This window comes from Cupressus sempervirens, chromosome 1, assembly GCF_028749045.1.
Source record: "Cupressus sempervirens isolate cs-2001-9-10 chromosome 1, ASM2874904v1, whole genome shotgun sequence".
Taxonomy (NCBI): domain Eukaryota; kingdom Viridiplantae; phylum Streptophyta; class Pinopsida; order Cupressales; family Cupressaceae; genus Cupressus; species Cupressus sempervirens.
In genome coordinates, this window is record NC_143118.1 from 776,132,430 (window position 1) to 776,149,591 (window position 17,162).

A 17,162-nucleotide genomic window follows, 5' to 3' on the forward strand; every position below is an offset into this window, starting at 1 on the left:
TGATTAATGAACTTCCAATAGTTATTGAGATTCGTCAATATTTTATATTAAAAAATTATGATTCAAAAATAATCGCTAATATTAATCATATTTAGAATAAAAAGTTGAGAGATTCACCAATAGAAATAATTTTCTTTTTTCAAAGTAAGGAAAGATTTGTCAATACTTTATATCTTTTTTGGAGGCAGCTTTCTTAAAGTTTACCCTGATTTCAAACTTACCTTTTTAAACCATCCTCCAATCACATTTAAGGGAGATTTTAGACTTTAAATCAAGTCTTTATGATTCCTTACAACCCCACTTGTACTAAGGATAAAGCCTGCTTTGGGCTGCGAACTTGCAGACTTGGGTCCACGTGAGGGGATGTTAGGAACGACAAATGGGTTTTGGAAGGTGGGTGTTGGTTAAATAGTGGAGGCAGCTGATTTGACTTAGCATTACTTTCCCTTCCCACACTCTAATTGCATTTGATTGCTGCACCTTCGCTTGGGTAGCATGGAAATCCACTTAGGATCACGTGCCCATGTAGGAGCTATCTTGGAGGTTGCCATGCCTTGGGAAGAAGCAAGGATGGGTGGGTTAGGGTAAGGTAAAGGAGGTTAGGTGTTACGATTTGGTTAGTTGATAGGGTTAGTAAGTTTGAAGTTAGGATTTAGTTATAATTAGTTGTAGTTAATATTAGTTAAGGTTAAATAAGAAATGTGGGATTGGTTTAGAATTAAATTGTTAGATTGGTATTAATTTATTTTATTTGTTTTGTCAATTAGTATTTTGTTTAATTAGTATTGTTTTAGTTAAGTTAATATAAATATAATGGTATCATGTAAGAATTAGACAGAATTAGTATATGTATATTAATTAGTTTAGGTTTTAAATTATTTTATTATGGTAGTTACATTTAGCATTTAATAAATATATTCTTGCATGTTCTCTTAAAAAAAGGGGAGATTAAGAGGCAATTAGTTAGGGTAGTATGTTTTAATTAGTTTATGATTTAAAAAATATTAATGCTTAGTTATTCTTAAATCTACTTAATTAAATTGTAAATGGCCTTGCTTTATTTTAAATAATTGATTGCTTTGATTAGAAAGTGAAATGAGTTAGTTTGTAAGGTTAGTTAATGGGGATATTATATTAGGGATAGATAATTTATCTTCTCTTTATAATTGGATCATGAACTTTGTAATAAAGTAAAACTAATATTAGTATTAGAAAATTTTATTTATTCCTTTATTTGATTTAATGAAAATTAAATTTTTTTTGAGTAATATATCTTTAGGTAAAGTATTCAGGTATTGCTAGGGACAACTTATGTCTTCATTTCAACATACCTATAGTTTAACTTGTAAAATGAATATATAGAATAATGTCAAAACCTAATGTGCCTTAGGTAATCAATCAAGCTTAACAATTCAACTATGACCCAGGAACTAAGGAACCTAATGCCATTTCCAAATTATGATATCACTCCCTAACTAGATGTCAACTCTGCATCATGTTGAATCAAAATTGGAATTCATTTCTAAATCATCCCATAACCTTTTTAAGTGGTATGTATTAATTTAGTGGATTATTTATCTTTTTTAAAAAATTATTTGATTCTGCCTCATTATTATAGGCATATGACATTTTGGTATCAGAGCACCATGGTTCAACACTAGGAACCTAAAAAACATTACATTTCAACTTATCTAAACTTTTATTTTTGTAGGATACCTCCTATCACATGAAACAACTGATGAGTCAGAGGTCATAAAGTGGTAGGTGCTAGGGTGGAATAGGAGGATGGACCACCACCTCCACCACCACCTCCTCCAAACCCTAATCAAAGTATTTTAGATGCCCTCCAAACCTTGATTGGAGTAGTCCATCAGAGGCTACCACCCATAGTTCAATCAAAGCAACATATTCCCAGAGAGGAAGCACAAGGACCCAGAGGAGATAGGGCAGGTGGCAAAGGGAGGAGTAGGAGTCCCCCATAGAGGCAAGTTGAGGGATAGAGCAATCATGAGGATGAATCAGTACATTAGTTAGGACCACCACCTGATAGACCTCCTAGACATGTAGGAGATGAGATCAAGGAGTTGATATGACTCCAGGCACCATTGTTTGTCGGTTCTATTGATAGAGTAGTAGTAGAGGCTTGGATACAGAATCTACAATGGTGTTTTGGATTATATCCTTGTGGGAGTAATCTAAAGGCAAGACTAGTAGTCCATCAGCTAAGGGAGAATGCCTCCATCTAGTGGCAACAGGAGGAATCTATAAGAGGAGTGAGGATGGATACCCTTGTTAGAAATAGGAATTACTAAGAGAGGGGGGTGAATCAATAATCTACAAACTTTAGTCACCAACTAGATATTATTACTTACTTTAAACCATGCATAAAAAAGCAATAAAGTAATGTTGAATAGTAATGCACAAAGATAACTCATAACACCATATTTTGTTAATTAGGAAAACTCTGGCCAAGGTAAAACCCCGATGGGGATGATACCCACTAGATAATATACTACAATATAAGTTTCTTGTTTGATGATGGACCCTATTAAGAGTCAATGAGAAAATTTAGTCTAAGGAGTCCCTGTTAGGAGACTTTGAATCCCTATTAGGAGTTGTGTCACAATGTATGCAAGAAGAGCCCATTGCCTAAACATGCAATTTCAATTACAAGAAGAGCTCATTGCTCAAATAAATAATTTATTGTGTATCCCTCTTCCTTGAGTGATCTCTAATCTTCAACTTGATCTCAAATCACTAGATAGCTCATGTAAAACTTCACATATATTGCTTTCACAAGAGTTCACTCTTTACAATTTGCAATTTACATTTTCATAATAACTCTACATCTTATCACAAAATGTCCTTTGCATAAATACCATCCATTTACACAAATTTCTACTAGGTCGGCTAAGACCACAAATCACTTTTTCAAGTTAGAGTAAACATCTAGGATGTCGGCCCTAATTGGACAAGTAATTGTTTTGTAAACAAAATAGTTCTTTCCTTCAATTCTGTTGTCCTGCTTCATCAAAACATGATAATCTCTACTTTGTATAGTCTATATTGACTTTCAAGGTTATTCACATCATCACCAACATGTATACTATCTGTATGTAACTTCGCTAGTCATAAAATGATGTCAGCAACATGTTATAAACAAAACAATACATTGTTGTAAACCAAATTCTATACTTAGACAATTTTTTGATTACCAAACACTGACTATTTTTATTTTTGAGGTTTCTTGTCAGCATGTACATCATGTGTTTCCATAAATGACAATAATTACATATCATTGTTAGCTAATTGTCAACAATCTCCCCCTTTGGCATTGATGGCAACAAAATAGGGAAAATTGGCTAAGTGACAAAAACTTAACATTAACAACATATAAACATTACATCTATTACAACTTGTTCAACTTTACATATGCTCGCCCTCACAATATACTTTACTACTTTTATTCATGTTGCATCTCTCCCCTTTTCTTTTCTTTTTTCACATGTATCTCTCCCCCTTTGACATCAATGACAAAGGTCAAAATGCCAAGATTCTATCCAAAAACTATTAAAACTATTGTCCTTCCTTATGTTGATATGATCTTCATAAAATCATCAAAAATAGCCTTCACACTATCCATACCTTTGGTCAATGTTTCCTTGGCAGACTCAACTAAGGTGAGAATAGCACATAAGGCATATGATGCAATCTCAACTGCATTAATATCTAAATACAAAAAGTTTGAATATGTGTCCTTGGCCTTGACACATTCCTAAAACTATTTCTTAAGGAAAGATAATTTTAGAGCAATAGATTCTCTGAAATCAGATGTCCTCTTCAAAATCTATTCTTTCTAAAGTTCTAGTTTCCTAATATCACTATAAATACTGGTAACTTGACCTTCAAAATCATCTACTTTGCAAGATGGATGTTGGAGCTAGCTAGATAAAGCCTCTAGCTCACTCATCTTTGTCTCTATCTAACTATCAATGTCTTTAGTTAGCTTGTATGATGGTGTACACGTAATATACAAATTTTTCCCTTCCTACTGGCATTTTCGAAGTTCTTTCATACAAGTATCAAGATTAACTAACTCATTCTTGATATTTTGACAGATGGTGCTAAACAAGTTAGCATCATGGGAAATTTGTGCCTTCACCTCTACAATATTCAACAAATTTGTAAATTCTTCATCAAAAGATTTTAGCACAACTTGTGCTCTTTGTTTGGGATCTATTTGAATGTATTGAACTACCATTGTACTATGTAGTTTGTCTATCAATTCCATTAATGTTTTTTGCAAACTTTTCACTATTTTATTCTTCTATATAGGTTTGGATAGGTATGAGATCAGATCTATTTGATCATCATCATCAGTAGCCAAACTGGCAAGATAGAGCAGAGTGGATGAACTAGATGGTTTAGTCTCATCCTCCCTCTATTTCTTTGTTGCTTCTTTTATTCCTTTCTCTTCTTCTTCTTTCTTTTCCTTTTCCTCTGTTTCTCTCTTCTCTTCTAATATTTTCTTTTCATCTTCCTTAGTTTGCTTTTTCTTCTCTTCATCTTCAATTCTTCTCTTTTGTTCATCTTCTTTTCTTTTCTTATCTTTCTCAAGCAATTTTTGCTTGGCTTTCTCTATTTTCTTCTTTTCTTCTTCCAGTAGTCTCTTTTCTTCCTTAATCTATTTCAACTTATCCTCAATATCCTTGGTGTCTAGTTCATTTGGTTTGGAACCACCAAATGGATTGGTATCATCAATGTTAATGGTAACATTGGTTTGATCAATCTACATAGTGTCACCACTTACTAACACTTCTAAGGTTCTAGGAGCTAGAGGAGATGTTGCCTTTATCAACATTTGACTGATTGTTGTTGCAATCTCATTTCTTAACTTATCCCTTTCACCAATCATAAATAAAATTGGTCTCAATTTATTCCTCAAATACGGTGCGAGATTATTCAATAGTATTTTAATTTCATCTTCATCATCAGTCTTGCAAATGGTTCTGAGCATAGAATTCTTAAGTTCAAGGTCTTCTTCCCTTGTAGGAGCCTTCTTCTTAATGAGTCTCTCATAGACTTTCTCATTTATAATGCTCTCAAGGTCCTTCAATTTTAGATTATTTGATACAATATATCTCATAGTAGATATATCTATCTAGTCCTTCTCAAAATTGTTGTACAAATCATAAAACTTGTTCATCTAAACAAAATTACCTTCATTTGCAATAGCTATATTGATCTTTTCTATCTTCGGCTTCCAAGGTTGCCAAGCTTTGCCTGTTTCTTGCCTAGGTGGAGTCACCTTTTCTACTTGTTTAGTTTCTTGTTCCTCATCTTCTTCATCACTAGAGTAAATTGTCAACAATTTTTTCTATCTCTTTCTTGGTCCTATGGCTAGCTATTTGACTCTCTTTGTCTTTATGGACACTACTTCCACTAATCTTTTAGACTTTTTCTTTGGTTCATTAGGCTAAACATCAGACACTGTTGCATATAGAATGCTCTGTTCCAAAGATGTCTCAGCAACTGATACTAACAAATGTTGTATGTTCAATATACCTTGATTAATTTTATGTCTTATAGCCTTAGATTCACTCTCTATCATTTTGGCCTCTGATAGTGCCCTTTTCATTATAGATTCAACCTTCTTGTGTGATGCCTTCTCCAAGCTTGTTGTGTGGTCTCATCATATGTGCCAAATCTATATTCTGCTTTATCTCTATTTGAATTCAACAACAAATCAATATAACCAACTACAACATCATCATTCAATTCATAGCTCAAGGGATCTAGAAATGTCTCCTAAGGTTCCACTACTTGAATATATGTATGATTTGTATCAACTAGAATACAAATGTCTTCCTTGAATCTGTCCATGATTGTTGGTGCAATTCTAAATCTTTGTTTCATTTCATTTTGAAATTTTCTCATTATTAGGCTGCCACTATCCAATATTTTGTCTACAAGATTCCTTATGCATACCTCTATAATTTTATCCAGTGTGCATCTCTCACTACTCATTATATCTGTGAATGATAAGTAAGGAAATCTCTTAAGTACATGAAAGAATATGTGATTAATCAATGATTGGAATCTAAACACACCATTCTTTGTTCTCTTAATCTTTTCTGAGTTCTCTAGTAGTTGCATTCTTAGTATTTCACTAAGATTCACTTGCTCTTTCTCTACATATATCTTATATGATGCACATATGAATCTTGCTTAAAGTTCATCAATTTTTGAACTTGTATAAACTGAATAAACAATAATTCTACTTAAAAATCTAACATCATCTTTCTTGATGGTGCTAATCACCATAGCCTTACCATTGCACAATGCCTTAGTATAGCTTTCAACTTTCTTTTTAACCATTTTCTCTCCCATAGGTACACTACCTTGTTTGCTAAGACTAGTTACCTCATGAATAAGCTCGATAGAAATGTCTACTACATTATCTTGCATCTATTATTTTCCATCATGTATCCTACTCAATATAATCTATGTCCATTCATCTATGTAGTGCCTACCCCTAGCTTACATTTTGTTATTATTGTTGAACTCTTTTAGGCTAGTTTATGCTTGATGATTAGTAGCATTATCTTTCAGATTATCAGTTATTATTTCACACTTGGTTGATTTTATGATAAGACTACTTAGTACTATTTAGTTCATGTATGCATGATGATGATTATTACAATGGTTTTAGTTATTCGATGATGATTAGTTAGATGGATTATTTTACATGTTTTCTTATGGATACTTACCCCATATTGCATGTGTATGATGTGCGTGTATTTTTTCTTTATGTATAACATTTCTAATGTGGTTAGGAAGGGAGTCGTAGTTACCTACTAGTCGAGATCTACACAATGTAACACTTCTTGACATTGCCTGTTTAGTTTAGTATATATGTGTTTGTACTTGCGTGGATTTTATGCAGATTGTAGGTACCAGGTATCGACTTCCCTGAATTGCCAGGATGAGCCTACCCTATTGCATTATCTCAATCATAAGAGAGGGGAGATAAATTCTTGAGTCAAAATCCTAACCTTTAAACTATTTGTCCTAGAAAATTAGGACAAGTATCTGTGATGATTACCCTTCTGAATGCATCATATGACTTAAATTCATGATTATAACCCTTGAGTTTGGTCTGGTGTGTGGTATTTTATGTTGGGTTTTCATATATCATCTTGTAAGTCTTTAGTGATTTTTTTGTTAATTAAGTCAAATTAAAATATTAAATTGATGATTTAATTTAATGGAAATTATTATGACATTTTTAATATTTGATTACATCTAATTAATTGGGAAATAAATTAAATAAAAAGAATTAAATTTATAGATAAAATTAGAGTTTAATTTTAGAGCGTAAAAATATTTATTTAATTTAATAATAATATATTTAGGAGATCATTTGTAAATAAATGCTAAATATTATTATTACTTAAGTTAATAAATATTTTATCAAATTAATGCTTCAAGATAAATTAAAGAATGAAAAAGATATTAATTTATTAAAGTTATTTAAAATTGTATAAAGTATGCATGAGATTAAAATATAATTAATTAATTAAAAAAGAGAAGGCGAGTGAATTTAAATCAAGATACTTAAAATTGCATAAAGTGTGCATGAAGTTTTGAAAAAGTTAATAAGGAGTTAAAAAGTTGTGAGCAAGGAGTCCTCTCAAGTGATCGCACAGTTAGTACCCCGAATTTAGGAGAGAACTCCTTATCAATATTTGAGGGTTCATTTTTGAGAAATCAGGACTTTTGGGAGAAGGAATTTTCAGAGAGAAGGTTTTGAGAGAAAAGATTTCTTTCACAATCTTTTGGATGTTTGCAAATTTAGCATCAGAACCAAGTAGATTCTTGTGTTTTGTTTGCCCAGTTAATTACATTATTTAAATATTTTTATTTTCTTTGTGACTGTGAATTGTTTATCTAGATTTCTTTATGACAAATCTTTAAATATTTTATTTGAAATTGATGGTATGCATGTGGTTTCTTCTGTATACGTGAAGATTAAAATATCATAGAACCCTCGTTCAGTAATTATGCAAATTTGAAACTTAAACCAAGAAGGGTTTTGAATTGAAAAGGAAAATTTTAATTGACAATTTGACTAGTTGATTGTATTTGCCCTATTAGTGAATTGTTAGAAATTATATATATATATATATATATATATATATATAGATGGGAGGGTTTTGTTTATAAAACTTTATTATAAAATAAAATTTAAAAAATTATTATTGGAAGGGGGTGGAGAAATCCCCACACCCACCACCCACCCCTCATACCTAGCTAGCTATTATAAGCCACAATAGCAGGCTGTATTGCCTATCGCAACAGCAGTAAGAGCTACCGCCACTAGTCAAAGGTTAGCGGGCCTTTTTAAAGTAAACGCTTTTCTTTCTTTTTTTCATTCGATTTTTAATTTAAAATTTTTTTAAAATTATTAAAATTTTAATAATATTAATTTTTAAATTATTATTTATGATTAATTTTATTAATATTTATTAATTCAACAAATAATTAAATGATATTAATATAGTTATTTTTATATGTAATTATTAATTATTTAATTTAATTTAATTTAATTAAGTTTAATTAATAATGGAGGTTATTAATGAAGTTTTAAATTTCTTTACTTATTATTGTTAGTATTATTGATTTTAATGAAATTGTAATTATTTTATTTAGAAATCAAAAATTATTATTTTAATAATTTAAATAAATAATCACCCTTAAATTATTTTGGAATAATTGACTTAAAAATTAGATTAGGGTAATTGTACATTTTATTCAAATACAAGAAGCAAGTTAAATTGTAAGGATTAAGATGTGATCTTTTATACTCAAAAACTCACATTGAAAATGAGAACTGAAACCTTACTATTAACTCAACTATGTGTTTTCAAAATCAAACCAAACTATGAAACCTACACTATTATTTGTATGTTGTCTATGCTTTGGGTTTGGGTTGACTAGAGTGTTGATCAGCTTGGGACATCTACCAGAGGCTTGGGAGTTCTTTGTTTATGTTATTATGATGATTTGATCTTGATCTTTTAAATTCAACCATGGTAATGTGTTGGTATGCTCTATGATGAGTTTGATTATATTGTTGGTTATTGCTTTTAGTATCTTTATGGGATAACGAGAGGGATGTTATGACATATTTGACTTAACCTTTTTGAGTCTTCGATCAGTATTTTTGGGATGTTTTCTAGTTGCTCGTAGAGAACGGATGTCTTATTGTAAATAATTTTTTGATGTTTTCTAGTCACTTGTAGAGGACTAGGGTGATATACTATGATTCTTTGATTTGTACTTTTATGAGCCTAGGGTAGGTAATCTATATGTTAAGTTGGAAAGTGGCTTGCAATGGAAGTTGCAACCCAAAGTGGCTGCTAGGGTAACCTATTGTAGATTATTTAATAAGTGATAGCATTTCATTAAATGGGTTTAAAATGAATTAACAAGATATTGGTACCACAGAAAGTCACTAAGGGGTTGGAGGATTAAAAGACTAGTCGGGTAACCTTAGAGTTCACTCGTTAGTATGACTTGTTAGTACAAAAGGATACTACTGCCGCATAGAGTCACTAGGGGGTCGAAGGATTAAAATACTAGTTGGGTAACCCTAGAGTTGGTTCGTGCGATGCTTGCCCACTAGCAATATAGATTTCCTACATGGTTGTGTTTGCCTTTGGGTCTAAATATCGATTTATTTTGAAACCTTTGAGTTGGATTACTTTTAGGGTTTCCTTGAATTAGATATTACTTTTGATTTTTGAATTGATGTCATGTTTGGGACTTGAGACTATCTCCTCGGCATGGTGGGAGTGGCCCTTTTCGGGTTCCCATGCAATCAAGTAGTAGTGCTTTTTTACTCTTATCATTGAGATCCATCTATTGTTGTCATGGCTAGAGTTTTTTGTCTACTTTTCCTTTTATTCTATCTTTGTGTATTATAATGGATGGTTATATCTTTATGGTGGATGATCTTTACTTGTTGTATTGTAATTTGTTTCATGGATCTAAAAGAGATGATGTAACCTATTTTGAATGTATGTTCTTTCAACCTTTCATACCCTGTGACATGTATAGTGGATGATTGAGCATTCTAAATTTATTGCTAAGTGGCATTCAAAAAAATGTATATTGTTTAAATGGAATTGTCTTGTAATTATTCTTTCATGTGGATGTGGTATTTATTAGACTTAGTATTAATTAAACTAAAATGTGACTCAACATATTGAGATTCTTAAGGAATGTAATCTATTATGTTTACTTCTGTATGATTGTATGTTGTTACTTTTGCTACTTTATGTTTAATGTGTATGTCGTTCTTTCCTTTAAAAAAATGTTTAGCAAACTTAGTAAAACTTTAGGTTAATTCTTTTGGATCCCTTGGCACGGTGTTACAATCTGTGTCTAATTCATGGTAGAAATGATACTTATATAGGTCTAATTCCCTTAGATGTTCAAATCCAAGCTTCATAGTCATGTCATGGTTGAAAACCAATTCCATATCTTTGTTCATGAATTCACTACCAATTGACTTAAACTTGTTATTTAAATAACTTCCTATGTCTTCAAGATAAACTATGTTGTTTGGAATGATAGAAAATGTTGAGTTAGTGTTTCCTTTGGTAGGTTTACAAAAACAATCTTTAACTTAGGTCTTTGTTCTCAACAATGTGTACTACAGACATATCCATGATTCTATCAATTATGAACTTTTACCCAACAAGTTTGTGGAAAAAATGATAAAATACCTCTTTGCAAAAATAGGGTTTTCTTTGAAATCACTCTAACAAGTCACTTCATAATGTTCTTCACTTTGGATGTGTTCACAATGAAGTTAAAATCAATTACGTACTCCATTTATCCCATTAACTTGAACTTGCACTAATTGTGTACTTAGCAAATATGAAAAAGTTGTCAATTACGTTTTGTACTCAAATAACTATTCAGAATCATCTATCTGATCTTTAGATGTTACTCGAGGTTTACTATAGCCTCCTTTCATCATGAAAAACATTCTCAAGACTTCTCATCACAAAATTTTCTACAAAAGCATACTTTTCATATTCTGTTATAGGATCAACCTTTATTGTAATACCATTAACTCTAAATTCCTTCATAACTTGTTTGGATGAGCTCCAAATTACAAGAAAGCTTAAGTATCATCTAAACATAACTAGATACAACTTTTTCCCAACTTCGCTACCCCTAATTTGGTTTTTGAATGAAGTTCTTAAATTTTGATGTTGTGAACAAGCTTAATTCAACTTAATTGAATCAAACTCAACAACTGACTTTGATCTTCCTATCTCATCATTATCTAATTTTTCTTTTGAGATATCTACTCCTTTCACAAATTCTTCATTAAGTTCTTCTCAAAGTTCACTAATAATGTTTCTATGTTTCTCTTTATTAGTTTTGGAGTTCCTTTCATGGTTCCTTCTATCATTTTGGATGTTCCTTCTATTCCTAAAGTTTCTTCCATTATTTCTTCTAACTCTGAAGCTTTAATCCATTCTGTAGTACTTCATTGTGTGTTTGAAGTTGTTGCATAATTGGCATACTAGTGCTCTACTTCTAGGATTCTATTGATCATCAGGTGCATGACAATTATAAGCAATGTGTCCTAAGTTGTTACACTTATAACACATAATCTATCTTCTATCTTCATAAGATCTTTTTATTCTCTTGATGTCCTTTCATTAGATCTTCTTCTATCTATAGGGTTAGTATTTCTAGATATTCTACTATTTCTTCTATCATTATTATACTTAGGCTTCCTACAATCAATTGCATTATGACCCATACCATGACAATTATGACAATAGAAGTCCTTAACATGATTAAATGACTTATTAGTACAATCTCTTTTCATATGACCTATTTCATTACATAAAAAGAACTTACCTCTAAATTCATACTTGGTTTCCTTACGAGTCTCCACTTGCTTCGGTTCATCCAAGATTTCAACTTCCTTGTTTTGCTCAACTTCTTTAGGTTTCTTACATGATTGACTTGATTCAATCTTATCATCAGATTTGTCTTTTTCTTTTGGATCTGATCTAATCTCAGGTTTCTTTGTAGACATGTTAATTAGATAACCAAGACCAATCTTATCATAAGTAGGCCTGTGTATTGACATTGAATCATCAAAATTTTCTCTACTAGAATAAAGCTTCTCAAGCTATTGTTTGCACTGTGTCAATTCACCTTTCATGATAGTATTGTACTTTTGGAGTTCTTCGTGATCTTCTTTCAATGTCTCAAACTCAGACATTTTCTTTGCCAAACTTGCTTCCAGATCTGCATTTTTACTCTTCAAATTAGATTCAACTTTGCCAGGATCATTTCTCAAAGTCAACTTTAGATTTGTAATCTTCAACTCATGCTTCAAGATTTTGTACTCTATCTTCAACTTTGAATAGTCATCATCACTAGTTCCAAATTCAGTAGACTTGGGTTTGGATTTGATATGTCCAATCTTTTCCTTCAATTGACCAATGTATACTTTGGAGTCTCCATATTTGCCCTTCAGCTTATCTCTTTCTTCAATAAGGAGATCAATTTGTTCAAGAGTTTCTTCAAGGTTCTTCATCAATTGTTACATATCCATAGGGATCTTACTTAAGTTGTTAAGCCTCTTCAAAGTAATTGTGCTTTGATACCAATTGTCAAAAATAAGGATTACTGAGAGAGGAGTGTGAATCAGTAATCTACAAACTTTAGTCACCAACTAGATATTATTACTTACTTTAAACCATGCATAACAAAGCAATAAAGTAATGTTGAATAGTAATGCACAAAGATAAGTCATAACACCATATTTTGTTAACTAGGGAAACCCTGGCCAAGGGAAAACTGCAGTGAGGATGACACCCACTAGATAATATACTGATATATAAGTTCCTTACAAGAGGATGGACCTTTTTAGGAGTCAATGAGTGAATTCAGTATAAGGAGTCCCTATTAGGAGACTTTGAATCCCTATTAGGAGATTCCAACCCTGTTAGGAGTTGTGGTACAATGTATTCAAGAAGAGCCCACTGCCCAAACATGCAATTTCAACTAGAAGGAGAGCTCACTGCTCAAACAATTAATTTATTGTTTATCTCTCTTCCTTAACTAATCTTTGATCTTCAACTCAATCTCAGATCACTAGAAGCTCATATAAAACTTTACATATATTGCTTTCACAAGAGTTTGCTCTTTAAAATTTGTAATTCACATTTTCATTATAGCTCTGCATCTTATAGTAAAATTACCTTTGCATAAATATCATGCCTTTACACAAATTGTTACTGGGTTGGCTTAGACCACAGACCACTTTTCCAAGTTAGAGTAAATCTCTAGGATTTTGACCATAATTGGACAAAAAATTATTTTGTAAATAAAACAATTTTTTCCTTCAATTTCATTGTCTTGCTTCATAAAAATATGATTATCTCTATTTCATACAATTTGTACTAACTTCTGAGGTTATATACATCATCACCAACATGTATACTATCTCCATGTAACTTTGCTAGTCATAATATGATGTCAGCAACATGTTATAAACAAAACAATACATTGCTATAAGCCAATTTCTATACTTAGACAATTTTCTTATTACCAAACACTAAGTATCTTTATTTCTAAGGTTTATTGTCAACATGTACATCATGTGTTGACATAAATGACAATAATTACATATCACTATTAGCAAATTGTCAACAACCCTTACATGGGAGACATTTTGGTTAGATTCTGAGAGAGGTACCTTTTTGAACACTTCAAACAAAAGCAAATAGAAGAGTTTCACTCTCTACATAAGAGGGGTCTCATAGTAGCTCAGTATGAGAGTCAGTTTCTTGAGCTCATTCCTTATGTTGAATAAATGAAGGATGAGAAACTGTGGATCCATCGCTTCATCATGGGCCTAAATTTCACACTCTAGGGTGTAGTTTGTTTGGCTTTCCCTGCCACTTTTAGATAGGTAGTTGAGATAGCACTAGTTGCTAAGGATACTTGAGGTAGATAGGAGTCTCGAGATCAATCTCAAAATTGAAACTCTACCTAGCAATCAGGACAGTAGAAACCTCCTTGGAACTATGCAATAGGGTCCTCTAAGGCCCAATAGTCTTAGCAGTAGAAGCCACAATAGTAGTGGTAAAAACCATCACAGGGTTATCAAGGATCTAAGCCCAAGTATTGGTAGTCATAGGGTCCTAAACAAGATCAAAATGCTAGAAATATAAGAGGAGTAACTAAAAGAGAAGGGGTGAATCAATTACAACTAAAATAAATCCTAGATCCCTTAGATGTTAGTACAAGACAACTCTATGAAAACTTAACTTTGTTGATGCTCAGCAAACACATAGAAAAATGTTGTAACTCAATAAACACTTAAATAGCTTGGCAAATGCTTAACTTGAAAATCTTAGGATGTTAACTATAATTAATATTACTTTAACTTAGTTGCAAAATCATAAGAGAAATGAACATATTTGATACCAATATTTAACATGGAAACCCAATTTGGAAAAAATTACCAATTGCAACTAGTTACTGATTTTCACTCTTTTGAAGTGAGCCCTATTAGGAGCCAACCTTGTTAAAGATTACAAAACACACTAGTAGGTGTTGCCATGTTAGAGGATTTAATCACCCTATTAGGAGTGTCCTTGTTAGAGGTCTTTTGACAATTCAATAGAAATGTCACCTTGTTAGATTTACAAATAGCTATTAAGTCAACTTTGTTAAGAGATTTAGATCATTGCTACAATGGCTAGAGAGTAACAATGAGATGACCTGATTTCTAATGCAACTAAATTCCTGATCATAGATCTCAATTATGGCTTATATACTTGATCCTTCTTGATCGAATATATCTTTTTAGGTCCTCAAGGATATTTTTCTTATCCTTCAAATTTGTTTCCTTTTAGCATTATTAAATCTTCAATTATGTTTCACTATATTCTCTTCTCTAATTCTCAACTTGACCTTATATTTATATCTTTCACATTGTCAAGTTAGCTAGAATATAACTTAGAATAATTACTATTCATCTCCTCAATCTGTTAGAACCAACAAATAATTCAATTGAACGCAATATGTCAAAGCAAGAAAATCTTTTGTTAGTCGACCCTACTCAGTATACAATAACTCAAAGTGATTTCCTATGTTAAGCAAGTGAACTTGGTTAACACTACATATTCACAAAGTTCCTCTAGTAACTAAGTGAGCTCAGTTAACATTGATTCCATCCATTATTTTCATCATTAACTGAGTGAGCTCAATTAACTCTCATCTTCCACAAACTTTCCTTCATCTCCCGAGTGAACTTAGTAGACATTGTCTTCTAAATTAGGAAAACTCTAGAATGCTTGGTAGACACATAAAACTATCTTCAATGCATAAGTTATCTCAATATACACTGATTAGCAATGATATGACATTTTGTGTAACATCAAACATAATATACAATCAATTGTTATCAACAATCTCCCTCTTTGGCATTGATGGCAACACAACATGTCATAATGCAAAAAAAAATTTAGAGCAAGAATAAGGTAAGGAAGATATTTTAGTTTTATTCTAATTCTTATCCATGAGAACTCCCTCTATCAATGTAAAATCTTTCTACCTTCAATTTCTCTCTCCACCAAAAAATGTATGTCTGCAACAATTTCTTCTACTAGAAAACTCTATCTTTGATATTAGACCAAGTCCATTCTCCCTTTTGACATCTCTTTCTCTTATTTTTTACAAAATTTCTATGAGATATGATAGCAAACTTCTCCCTCTTTGACATCTCATGCCAAAAATAATATTTAGTGAATATCAATGTAACTCAAGTACTGATTTATTTGTAATATGCTCTTATCAATACTATACCAACTGATTGATCTTCAACATGCTCTATTTGATGCATCACTAAACTTCATTTAGTGAGCTTTAGATAGGGTAATGACCTCTATCTTACCTCTTAGATACAGAAATGCATCCTTAGGTAATGGCTTGGTGAATATGTCTGCAATTTGTTCTTTTGTATTCACATATTCCAATCTTACTTCTTTATCTTGTACCAATTTTTTCAAAAAATGATATTTTATAGCAATGTGCCTTTTTTGGTATGCATCACTAGATTCTTTGATATATTGATTGCACTCATGTTATCATAGTGTATAACCATTGGCTCCTTGATCTCTATCTTCATAGTTGCCAACAGTTGTTTAAACCAAACAATATTAGAACAATTAATTGTTGCTGCCACATATTCTACCTCTATTGTGGACTAAGAAATGCAATTTTGTTTCTTTCTTATCCAAGACACTAGTCTTTTATCAAGAAAGAATGTTCCACCACTGTTGCTCTTTATATCACCAATACTTCCTACCCAGTTAGCATCTGTAAATACTTTTAAATCTAAATTGCCTCATATTTTGTACCATAAACCACATTCTTTGGTACATTTCAGATATCTCATGATTCTATTGATTTTTATCATGTGATTTTCTTTGATATTTCTTGAGAATCTTGTCACCATACTGATTGCTAATGCAATATCAAGCCTTATATACACTACATACTACAATTTTTCAATTATTGATCTGTATGTGATCTGATCTACTTCTTTGGAATCATCATTTTTGGAAAGCTTATGTCTAGTAGACATAGCGTTTCCAACTAGTCTTGGGTCTTCCATTCTAAATTTCTTTAGTTTCTTCGTGATATAGTTAGATTGAGTAATGTAGATACCATCTTTCTTCTACTGGATTTGCAATCCAACAAAGAATTTTATATCTCCTAACATAGACATCTCAAATTCTTTACTCATTTCTTCTAAAAATATCTTGCATAAGTCATCATTTCCTATGAATAAAGTGCCATCCATGAATATTTCTACCAACACAATCTTCTTGTATGGTCCTTTGATATATAGACTAATGTTATCATTTGTTCTTTTAAAACCAATCTATATCAAGTAGTTATGAAGTCTTTCATACCAAGCTCTGGGAGCTTGCTTGAGACCATATAATGCTTTGCGTAATTTGTAGACAATATCTCTTTTGCTAGGATCTACAAAACCTTTAGGTTGTTCTATGTAGACTTCCTCATCAATAATTCCATTCAAGAAT